This window comes from Elephantulus edwardii, unplaced genomic scaffold (assembly GCF_000299155.1).
Source record: "Elephantulus edwardii isolate Elephantulus edwardi_28Jun2011 unplaced genomic scaffold, EleEdw1.0 scaffold00421, whole genome shotgun sequence".
In the NCBI taxonomy this organism is placed as follows: domain Eukaryota; kingdom Metazoa; phylum Chordata; class Mammalia; order Macroscelidea; family Macroscelididae; genus Elephantulus; species Elephantulus edwardii.
Window position 1 is genome coordinate 883,775 of NW_006400171.1, and position 11,118 is coordinate 894,892.

Sequence of the window (11,118 nt, forward strand, 5' to 3'; positions counted from 1 at the left end):
TTTTTTAACAATGGCGTTATTTGTAGGAGTACGCAATGAGGGTTTGCAGAGTGGATTATATTTGGGGGTAGGGCGTGGGGTTTGGGGAGGTGCAGGTGCGGGGGGATTGTGTACCAAGGAGGGAGTTTTTCTTTTGCTTTTCAAGGAGAGGAGCAAACAGGGGGGGGGGAGGGGTTTGTGCGGGGAGAAGGGTGCAACAATGAATGAATGGAATTCCAAAATCTCTGTAGATGTTCATTGAAATGAAAAAGAAACAAAATAATTTTTTTAAAAATGGCATTATTCAGTATTTATCCTTTTGTTATGGAGATATTTCTCTTACAATAATGTGTTCCAGGCTGATCCATCTTGTGTAGAGTCTTAAAAGTTCATTGTTTTTCAATATATATTGTTTCATAATATTCCATTGTGTGAATGTACCACACTTTTTCTATCCTTTCATTTGATGGGCTGCCTACATCTCTTTGCTGCTGTGAATAATGCAGCAATAAATGTGAATGTACATATATCCATTTGAGTTATGGCTCTGGTTTATTTAGGATCTATCCCCAGTAGAGGAATTGCTGGGTCAAATAGTATTTCTATTTTCAACTTTTTGAGAAAGACCAGACTGCCTTCCATAGTAGTTCTACCATTTTATATTCCCACCAGCAGTAAATAAGAGTTTTGATCTCTCCACAACCTACTAGAATTTGTTGTTTGCTGCCCTGTTGAACTTTGTTATTGTTGCTGAGTTGAGATGATATCTCTGAGTTGTGTTTGTTGGCCATCTGAATTTCTTCTTTGGTGAAGTGTCTATTTATTTTTTTACCCATTTTGCATTCGAATTGTTTACCTTTATTTGTTGAGGAACTGGAAATAAAGAAATTTTAGAAATGAGGTTCAAATATGTCATGACCAAATATTTTCCCCAGGCTATATGGATTTCCTTTTTACTCTTTTGGAGAAGTTTTTTGATGTGCTTAGGGATTTGATTCTTAGAAGATTCCACTTGTCTATTTTATTCTTTTCTGGCTGTAGGATTTCACTATGTTTGGAAGTCTGTTTATGCTGTAGACTAAGGCTTTTAGAATTGTTCTTAGTTTTTCTCTGATGAATTTTATATTCTTTAGTTCTACTCCTAGGTCCTCATCCACTTTGATTTGAGTTTTGCATATGCTATGAGGTGTGGGTCTTGCTTAAATTTTCTGCAGATTATTTTCCAGTTTTGCTAACACTGTTAAATAGGCTACTGTTTTCCCACTTAACTAGTTTAGTCTCCTTGTAAAAAATCAATAGGCCGTAGGTAGAGGAGTTCTCTTCTGGGTTCTCAATTCCATTTCATTGATCTGTTTTTCTGTCTCTGTACCAGTAGAGCAGCACCAGGGCTGACTTGACTCTCATAGCTGTGTAATAGAATTTGAGGTAAGGGAATGTGATGTCTCCTACCTTGTTTCTCTTTTTCAGAGTCATTTTGCTTCTTGGTGTCTTTCCATTCTAGACAAAATTGTGACTTGCCTTTTCCATCTCATTGAAGAATAGAATTTGTATCTGTATTGGAATTCCATTGAGCCTGTAGATTTTCTTTGATAGAATAAATTTTTCATCAGTTCTGTTGTGACATTACCCATTTCATTTCTTGTTTGAGTTGTTTATGCCTTTTCTTTTGTTAGATTTGTTTGCCAATTTCATTACATTTTTTTGAATAAGAAACGCCTGGTTTTACTGACAGTTTCAATTGTTTTTCTGTCTTCTACTCCATTTATTTCTGCACTTATCTTTATAATTTCCTTTCTTGTATAGGCTGTGGAGTTTCCTTGTTCTTCACCTGTTTCTTTGGGAAGTGGAATTAGTTGATTTTAATTCTTCATTATTTTTGTATGTTTGCTTATTGCTATAAATTGACCTCTAACTACTATCTTTACTGAATCTTAAGCATACTTTCATTCTAATCTGTTTCAAAAACTTTATAATTTCATTTTTTATTTATTCTATTAACCCATGATGATGAAACAAGGTGTTATTTAGCTTCTATGTTGTTGTGGATATGTATTTCCTCTTTTATTCTCTTGTTAATTTCTAATTTTATAGCATTTTAGTCTAAGATGTTTTGTAGTATTTCACGCATTTGAATTTATTGAGGCTTGTTTTGTGTTCTAACATATGGCCAAATACGTAGAATATACTTTATGCTCTGGTGAAAAATGTAAGCTGGACTTTTACTGGATGGCTTACTCTGTATATGTCTATGAGGTCAAGTGGTTAATTGTATAGTTTAGTTCTCTGCATCTTTGTCAAGTTTCTTTCTAGTTGTCCTATCTTTCAGTGATAATGGTATGTTGCAGCCTCTTACTTATTGTCTTATTATTTCTTTCTTCAAATCTATTAACCTTCTGTTTGTATATTTTGTAGCAGTATCATTAGGCACATAGATACTAGTGAAAGTTACAATGTCTATTCTTGTATGTTTGTTAGCATTATAGAGAAACTTCCTTGTCTCTTATGCTGCTTTTCACCCTGAAATATATTTTGTTCATAGATTAATATTGTCATTCCTGCTTATTTGAGGCTTACCTTTATGCTTTGTATAATTTCTTTCCATTGATTTTAATATATTCTCCCTTCTCATTACTTAAATCTGTCTCTTTTAGATAATATCTTGACGGGTTTATTTCTTTTTTATCCATTTTGCTACTTCCCTCCTCTCTAATTGGTGTGCTTAAACCATTCTCATTCAGTGTGTAATAGGTAAGTTTGTATTGAGGCCATTTTTTAAAATTTTTTTTGCGTTTTTGCTCATTACTTTAGTCTATCCACTTTTCTCTGCTGCCTCTGTGTGAAGACTTCCTTTGATATTTCTTGGAAGATTAATCTTGTTTTCATTAATTCTTATAGTTCCTGCTTTACTAAGAATGGCTTAATTTCTCCTTAATTTTTGGTAGATAGTTTCACTGGAAACAAGATTCTCAAATGACAATTGTTTTATTTCAGCTATTTTTTATATACTATCTCATTGTCTCCCTGGTTACCTGGTTTCTGCTGAGAAGTGTCAGTTTAATCTTATTGATCTCCTTTGTGTTTTTCTCCTTCATGTTTTTCTCAAGCTGATTTTAGTATTTTATCCTTATCTTTGATATTGGAAAATTTGACTATGCTATCGAAAGGAATTGGAAGACACAGAGAATTTCATGAAACAACATATGAGCAAGAGCCTATGGTGATGAAAGAAGAAGTTCAGGCTGCTTTGAAGGAAATGACAAAAAATAAGGCTCCAGAAATAGATGGTATACCAATTGACATATTTCAGCTAACAGTTGTACGAAGAAATCTGGAGAACAACCACTTGGACAACCGACTGGAAGAGATCTATATTTGTTCATATCCCAAAGAAAGGTGGCCCAACAGAGTGTGGAAACTATAGAACAATCTCAATGATTTCACATGCAAGCAAGATTTTACTGAAGATTATCAAAAAATGACTGGAACAGCACATCAACAGAGAACTACCAGAAGTCCATGCTGGGTGTAGAAGGGGTCGTGGTACTAGGGATATTGTAGCTGATGTTAGATGGATCTTAGCTGAAAGCAGAGAATACCAGAGGAATGTCTATCTGTGTTTCATTGACTATGCAAAGGCATTTGACTGTGTGGATCATAACAAACTGTGGCTGACTCTGAGAAGAATGGGAATACCAGAACACTTGATCATTCTAATGTGAAACCTATACTTGGACCAGGAGGCAGTCATCAGAACAGAGCAAGGGAACACTGCATGTTTCAAAATTGGGAAGGGAGTACGCCAGGGGTGCATCCTATCTCCATACCTTTTCAACCTATATGCAGAACAGATTATCCGGGAGGCTGGACTCTATGAGGAGAAATGTGGGGTCAAGATTGGGGAATGATTTATCCACAATCTGTGTTATGCAGATGACACAATCCTGCTTGCTGAAACTGAGGAGGACTTGAAGCACCTGCTGCAGAGGGTCAAGGACTGCAGCCTACAATATGGATTGAGGCTCAATGTCAAGAAGTCAAAGATTCTCACCACTGGACCAATTGGCAGCATCAGGATGGATGGTGAAGAGATTGAGACTCTACACAGCTTTAGTTTGCTTCACACCGGCAGCCAGGAAATTAAAAGGCACATTGCCATGGGAAAGTCTGCTGTTAGGGACCTGTCCAAAGTACTGAAGAGCAATGGTGTCTCTCTGGAGACTAAGGTGCGTCTGATACAGGCCATGGTCTTCGCAATCACTTGTTATGCATCAGAGAGATGGACAATGAGCAAGGAGGATAGAAGGAGAATTGCTGCCTTTGAGCTTTGGTGCTGGGGAAGAGTATTGGGAATACCATGGACTGCTAGGAAAACAAACACATTTGTCCTGGAAAGGGTTAAATCGGGTGGCTCCTTGGAGGCAAGTATTCTGAGGCTCAGTCTAACATACTTTGGACATGTTGTGAGGAGAGACCGGTCCTTGGAGAAGGACATCATGCTTGGGAGGGTGGAGGGACGGTGCAGGAGGGGAAGGCCCTCTGTGAAGTGTATTGATTAAGTGACTGGGATAATCAGGATGGGAGTGTCAGAGACAGTGCGATTGGCACAGGACAGAGCAGAGTTTAGTGCTGTTGTACATAGGGTCGCTATGAGTCCCAAGCGACTCGATGGCACGTAACAACAACACAACAACATATGTTGATATTTTTATTTTCTACTCTATCCTGTCTGGAGTCTTTTCCAGCTTCTTGAATGTATATTTATTCCTATCTTATGATATCAGAAGAGTTTTCTTCTGAAACTCTTCCATGATTTGATCAATACTTCCTCACCCTTCTTGCTGTATCAGGAATTCCAATCACACATTTATTATGCCTCTTGATTAAATCCCACATTATTCATTTTTTCACAAATTTTATCGTTATTAAAAGTCTGAATTTTAAACAGATTCTTGAACTGGTGGTTCATAGCCGTCAACTCGTTCAACTTTAGCCCCTGTCTTATCTCCAGTTGCTTTTCCAGAAATATCACCTTCACCAAGAAGCTCCATGAGTTTGCCCAGTTCAAACTTGGACTTCTTCAATATTTTTTACTTTTCTAACAAATACATCATGGAGAGGATAAATAGACTGGCAAGCCTTTTCTATATCTTTCCCAATGCTGTCTGGAATCAATTTTTTGACCACCTCTTTTGTCTGCCCCTCTCAGGTCATGACTTCCATAATTTTCTTTTGGAATTGGCAGACCAGTTGGTGCTGAGCATAAGATGTTTTCCAAATCTGATTGCTGCGTCTTTTTGTAAAACCACTGATTGCTGCGTCTTTTTGTAAAACCAACACAAACAGATGAAGTCTTTACATTAACATGAGTTTCATTCAGAGTCTGTCATTTTTTTTTTTTACCATGGAGCACAATTTGTCATGAGTAAGATTCATGCCATGCGAAGTTGGTGAGGCAGTTTTTTCCTTGAACATATTCAATAATCAGCTTGAATTTTCTAAATGAAATCTTATCATTTTTCACATCAGCAAGGCCTACGTCAAAAGCACAACCCTTGAGTCCATCAGATGCAATTCTAGTTTCCTTGAGTCCTTGTGACTAGTGCCTTTACATCATACCAATCTTTCTTAGCTCCTTTTTTGCTACCTTTTATAAGATGCTGATTCTTGCTGACCACCATGGTGGTGCCCAGAAAGAAAAAAGGCAAAATCCCACATAATTCTTTTAGGTTGTTGGGTTTTTTTCCATTTTAATTCCTTCTTGTTTCTGCTTTCCTCCCCCCCACCCCCACCTTAAGAGACTAGTTAGTATTAAACACCTTGTCTTCCATCTCATCCATTCTGTGTTTTGTTTCTTCAATTCTATTCTTTTGTTCTCCTACATGTTAACAGTTACTCTAAGGTTAGTCTTATTATTTTGGATTGTATTTTCTAATATCTCATTAGTTGTATCTATTTTGTTTTGTAATGATTTTTAAAATTATTTCTGTTTGCTTGTGATTTCAACCGTTCCTTCCATCATTTGTAATTTCTTGAGCATAATTACTCTAAATTCCAATTTATAGTATTCCATCGCCTTTCTGCCTCTGGGAACTACATTGGTTCTGCAATTTGATCTTCTTTTTTTTATTTTTTGAAAATGCCTTGTTTTGAGGGCTTGTGAGTTTTAAACATATATGTTGCTTCTGAGACATTGTGGTGACATTGTTGTTGTAGGTTTTGTTCTCTTTCTCCCCTCCCCCCTTTCTTCTTTGTGTGGCAGATGTGTAAATGTAGCTACCTGTTCATTATTGTACAGTGTTTTTATGTAGAGGGTTGTTGTGGGTGGTGGTTTCTGGTTAATTGGTATGTGTGCTGATCATTGCTTTAATAGAGTGTGGGGGCACTTTAGCCCAGTACATCTTGGGATCTGCAATGAAGGTTGGTACTTGGACCAGTTCACCAATGAGATTACTAAATATGTGCCTTTTTATTTTGCCCCTTGGCAGAGAAGTTCTTTGAACTTTTACCCTCAGTTTCTGAGTCTTTAATTATCTTTTTTTAATCAGAAGCTATTTGTACTTCAGAGTCTGTCTGACACTATGCCTTTAAGATACACACACTTACTGTATCTTAAAGATATAATAAATTTCACCTAAGTAAATTACTGCTATATTTATCTCATTTTATTCTCTGATTAAAGTTAATGGTAAACATTACTAAGTATGATCTGATACAGGAGAATATCCATGGAGTGCGGAGTGGGGCTGATATCATGAGTTAACACACTCAGCCCTAGTGATACCACTCCTGGTGTACTCTAACTTCAGGAAGAACTTTAGTTGCAAACTCAGTATAAGAGTATCAAAACATTTGTTTTAAAAGTACTCAAGGGAACCATTTGAGATCTCAACACCAAGGATGAAGAATCAGTCATAGCTTAAATGGCTATATGACACTTTAAAAAGGGGGAAGGCTGATGTTCATTATCAGTGAAACTGGTATGTGCCGGGTGTATTATACCTTGATTGTCATACAACACATTATTTAGATGTTAGGATTTCACCACAGAGGCTTAGACAAGATTTTTCTTATGTTGGTTGGTGCCATTGAGTTGGCTCTAACTCATAATGACCATATGTACAAGAGAGTAAAACCCTGTTAGTTGTCGTTATGTCAATCTATGTTGTTTAACTATTTTTCTTTTTCATTTACTTTTCCAGGGACTGATCACATACTCAAAATATGTGAGATAAAGTGTCACTGTTTTTGCTTCTAAGGAGCACTGTGGGTGCACTTCTTCTAATACAGACGTTTTGGTCTTTTGGTAGTCCAGGATATAATCAATATTCATCACCAATACCATAATTCAAATGCACCAGTTTTTCTTTTATTTTCTTTATTAGTTTACCACATTCCATGTCCATATAAAGCAAGTGAGTATCCCATGGCTTGAGTTAGGCACACTTAATTGTTTTTAGTAACATCCCTGTTCTTCAGTACTTTAAATTCTATGTCCCCCTCAGAGAATAACTGAGGTAAAAGTCAAAGGCGGCCATGGTTGTGCATAAAGCCTTGAGACTGCAAGCTCTTCTGAATTTTCTGACATGTCCTACCTAACACACAATTCTCAAGGTCCCAATAAAGCTCCTGTAGCTTTGATTATACTGGTTACATCCCAGGCAGAAAGAAAAAAAAATGAAAGAGTGAAAAATGCTTTTTAGAAGCCCTGTCTTGTGGCTTCTGTTTGCAATCAATCGCTTATTTGCTCTAATTTACCATTTCAAACACAAAATAAAGAAGATGAACAAATGATATTGAGTATTTAATGAGCAGTTTTTAATCAAACAGGAATAATCATCCTAGTAAAACAAAATAATCTCAAGGATAATGACCTTAGCTAAGGTCGCCACACAGCCACTGAATAATAACAGGCTCTCTGAGTACCCTTAATTATTATATAGATAGAAGGGACAGATGTTCTTTGAGTCTAATTGGGATCAGACATGGAATTGAGATTATGCAGAAGTTGAACTCCATAAGTCAATTAGAATTGCAGATTTTTATAAGAAAGCCCATGTATGCAGAAAACAAGGAAAGGAAGGAATGTAAGGGAAAAGGACATTTAAAAGGAAAAGAATCTTTTTATGAAAATATTCCCATAACCATGAATCTGAGCCACATATTAAACAACAATACCAGAAAATTGTGTGACCATGGGATACAAACAGACCCTGTGAGGACACCAAAGAACATTAAATGTTTCAGCAACTTGTCATGGGTTTATAGATTTGGGAAGACATGCCATAGAAGGATGTTTTCACTATTCTCATGATCACTTGAAATGTGGGATTCTATGTGCAGAAATCATTGTTGTTGTTATGTGTCATTGCATCAGAACCAACTCATATCTGTTCCTCTGCAAGGAAGGTGGGAGATTGCCCATCTATCCCTTTTGTAGCAGCTGGTGTTTTAGAAAATTCAAACTTTTAATTTGGCACAGTAGCTCTTTACCACTAAGCCACAAGAGTTACCTAGAAGTACTTTAAAAAGTGGAGTAATAGACAATATCATGATAGTTAGAGAAAAGTTTTATGTTGGTAATAATTACATTTTACTTGGATTTACAATCAACACTTATGGTAGTAGTACTCAAGAAGTCAAAAGATGTGGGAAAATTCACTGTCAAGAACCTCCATAAAGTGCTAAAGAACAAGGAAGTCAGTTTAAAGACTAACATGGGTCTGACTCTAGCCATGGTATTTTCAATTGTTTCTTATGCATGTGAAGAAAATTGAGCAATGAATAAGGAAGATCAAATAAAAATTTAAGCCTTTGAATTGTAGTGTTAACAATGAATGTTGGATATACCCTGGACTTTCAAAAGAAAAAAAAAAATTTCTCAAAATATGTGCTACCACGGTGCTCTTTAGAGATAAAGGTGGCCAAACTTTGTCTCACATACTTTTAGCATGTTGTCATGAGTGCCTTGTCCTTGGAAAAGGACATCATGCCAGAAAAGAGGTTCAGCAAAAGATAAGAAAACTCTCAAGGAGATGGATTGACAGAGTGATTGCAAAATGGTGATGGTGCAGGGTGAAGCAAGGTTCAGCTCTATTGTTTATAAGGTCACTGACAGTCATAGTTGACTTGAGAATAGTTAACAACATGTGCAGAAAAAGTTTGTGTTGAAGATAGTCATCTCACACATGCTCATGGTGGCCATTATTAATGTGGATGCACTAGCAAGTTTTTGTAGCTAAACTTACATCTGAATTTTGAAAAGTTACCTTCTTTTTCATGCCAACAAAACATGCCCATATCAACTGATTTGCTAGGGTCTTGTACTCAGGTGAATGTAAGATAATATTATTATATTGTAACCTTGGTTCAATTATTTGGACAGCTAACTCTAACCTATAACTTGTCTGCTGCCTGGTAATTTTCTGGATGATTTTCTGCGTATAATAAATTCAGGCTTTCAGTTTGCTTGAAAGTGATCAAATCTACTTTTATATTCTTATTCTTATAGTGCCATGTTCTGGCCATTAGGGTGACAGTTTAAGTTCACCAACTGCTCTGAGGGAGAAAGGTGGGCAGCTCTCTTTTGGTAAGATTTGCCACCTTGAAAACTGGATGGAGGGTCATTACAAGTCAAATTCAACTTGACAGTACTATGTAACAGTATCTCTTTATAATTAAAAAGGATATACTTTTATATTTTAGTCATAACAAAAATATATATATTCATATGAATCATATAGATTGGTATGAATCATATAGATTCAGATCTATCTATCGATCTATCTATCTATCTATCTATCTACCTATCTTTATCCCATCCTATCCTTTTTTTTTCTTTTATTGGGAAAATCATATTGGGGGTACAACAAGGTGAGGGTTGGGGACAGAAGGGTGAGGATGGGCCAGGATGCACTTGCAGAGCTGCACAGTTTGGTCGGTAGGGGGAGCAGGTGAAGGAAATGATGAGGGTCCAGTGGGGACCAGATGCTACAGAGGAATGACAAGCATTTTGCAATAGTAATTAAACCAACTGTCTTATTGATTTGGGAATTGGATGCCGACTCTCTGGCTTCTTCATGCTGAACAGGGGCGTAGATATAAAGGGGGGAAGGGAGGACGCTTTATCACCTTACTGGTGGTCTTGGGTTAAAGCTGCTTGCCTTCTTGCTCTGTTAGAAGATATTTTCCTGTCATTTGCTCCCCTCTGGACTGCAAAGTGTTTTCCCAGGTGGGTCCAGTGGGGATGGCTGGTTGAACCCAGAGGCTCCATCCTCCTTTGCTTCCTTAGCTGTCAGTTGTATTTCCTTTATGTCACTGGCACTGGGTTCAGGGTCAATTCTGGAGTAAAACTCAGAGTTAAGGTTACCTATGGGAAAGGGAGCAAACCTAGAGAGAACAAACTTGTGAGTTACAAATAGAAGGGCTTTGAGGGTGTTGCTTTCAGGTTTACTGGGGGGGGAGGATGGCAGAAGGTGGCCTAGGTAACATTCTCTGGGTACCCTAGGCATTCTTTTTTTCCCCTCTTCCCTACCCAGGGGTCAGATGGCACAATCTGGGGACTGAGGAGTTCACCCTGAGGGCTGCGATGGCTCACCCCAAGCTGGGGGGCCGAGGGCAGCCCGCCCCGGGCAGAGGGCTGTGATGGCTCGCCCCAAGCTGGGGGCCGAGGGCAGCCCACCTATCCCATCCTATTCTTAAGTCCTCCTTAGTACTAGGTGATTTTTTGTTTTAAATCATGGCAATAAGCCCAAGAACACTTAAAACACACTGTCAAACTTATCTTTATTTTTTATTACAGTGGATAGTGACAATTTGTTAAAGAAGATTTTATGTTAATTATTAAAAAGTAGCACTCATTAATTAATAGAAAGATAATTGATTTTTTCCAGATTATTTATTGCTGGAAATGTGTCTCAAGCCCACTAGACACCAAGTATTTAAAATGAGCATTTTCATAGCAAAGTAAAACAACTCAACATTTAGTCCTCGTAATAAAGTCCATTGATCTGAATGATAGTGGTATTCACTGGGCTTCCTTGTAAGTGTATGGATATAATCCTGTCACTCACGGTGTTGTACTTCAAGATAGATCTAGAAATTACTTTTTTTACTATAAAGGCAACCCCATTTTTCCTTGTC

At 37.3% G+C, this 11,118-nt stretch overlaps 1 protein-coding gene across 1 annotated transcript in view; it reads left to right on the top strand.

Moving 5' to 3' along the window:
* The window catches only part of NRG3 (neuregulin 3), a 1,124,911-nt gene that overhangs the window by 746,839 nt on the left and 366,954 nt on the right, over nucleotides 1-11,118 (top strand). The gene's annotated exons all lie outside the window — the stretch shown is intronic.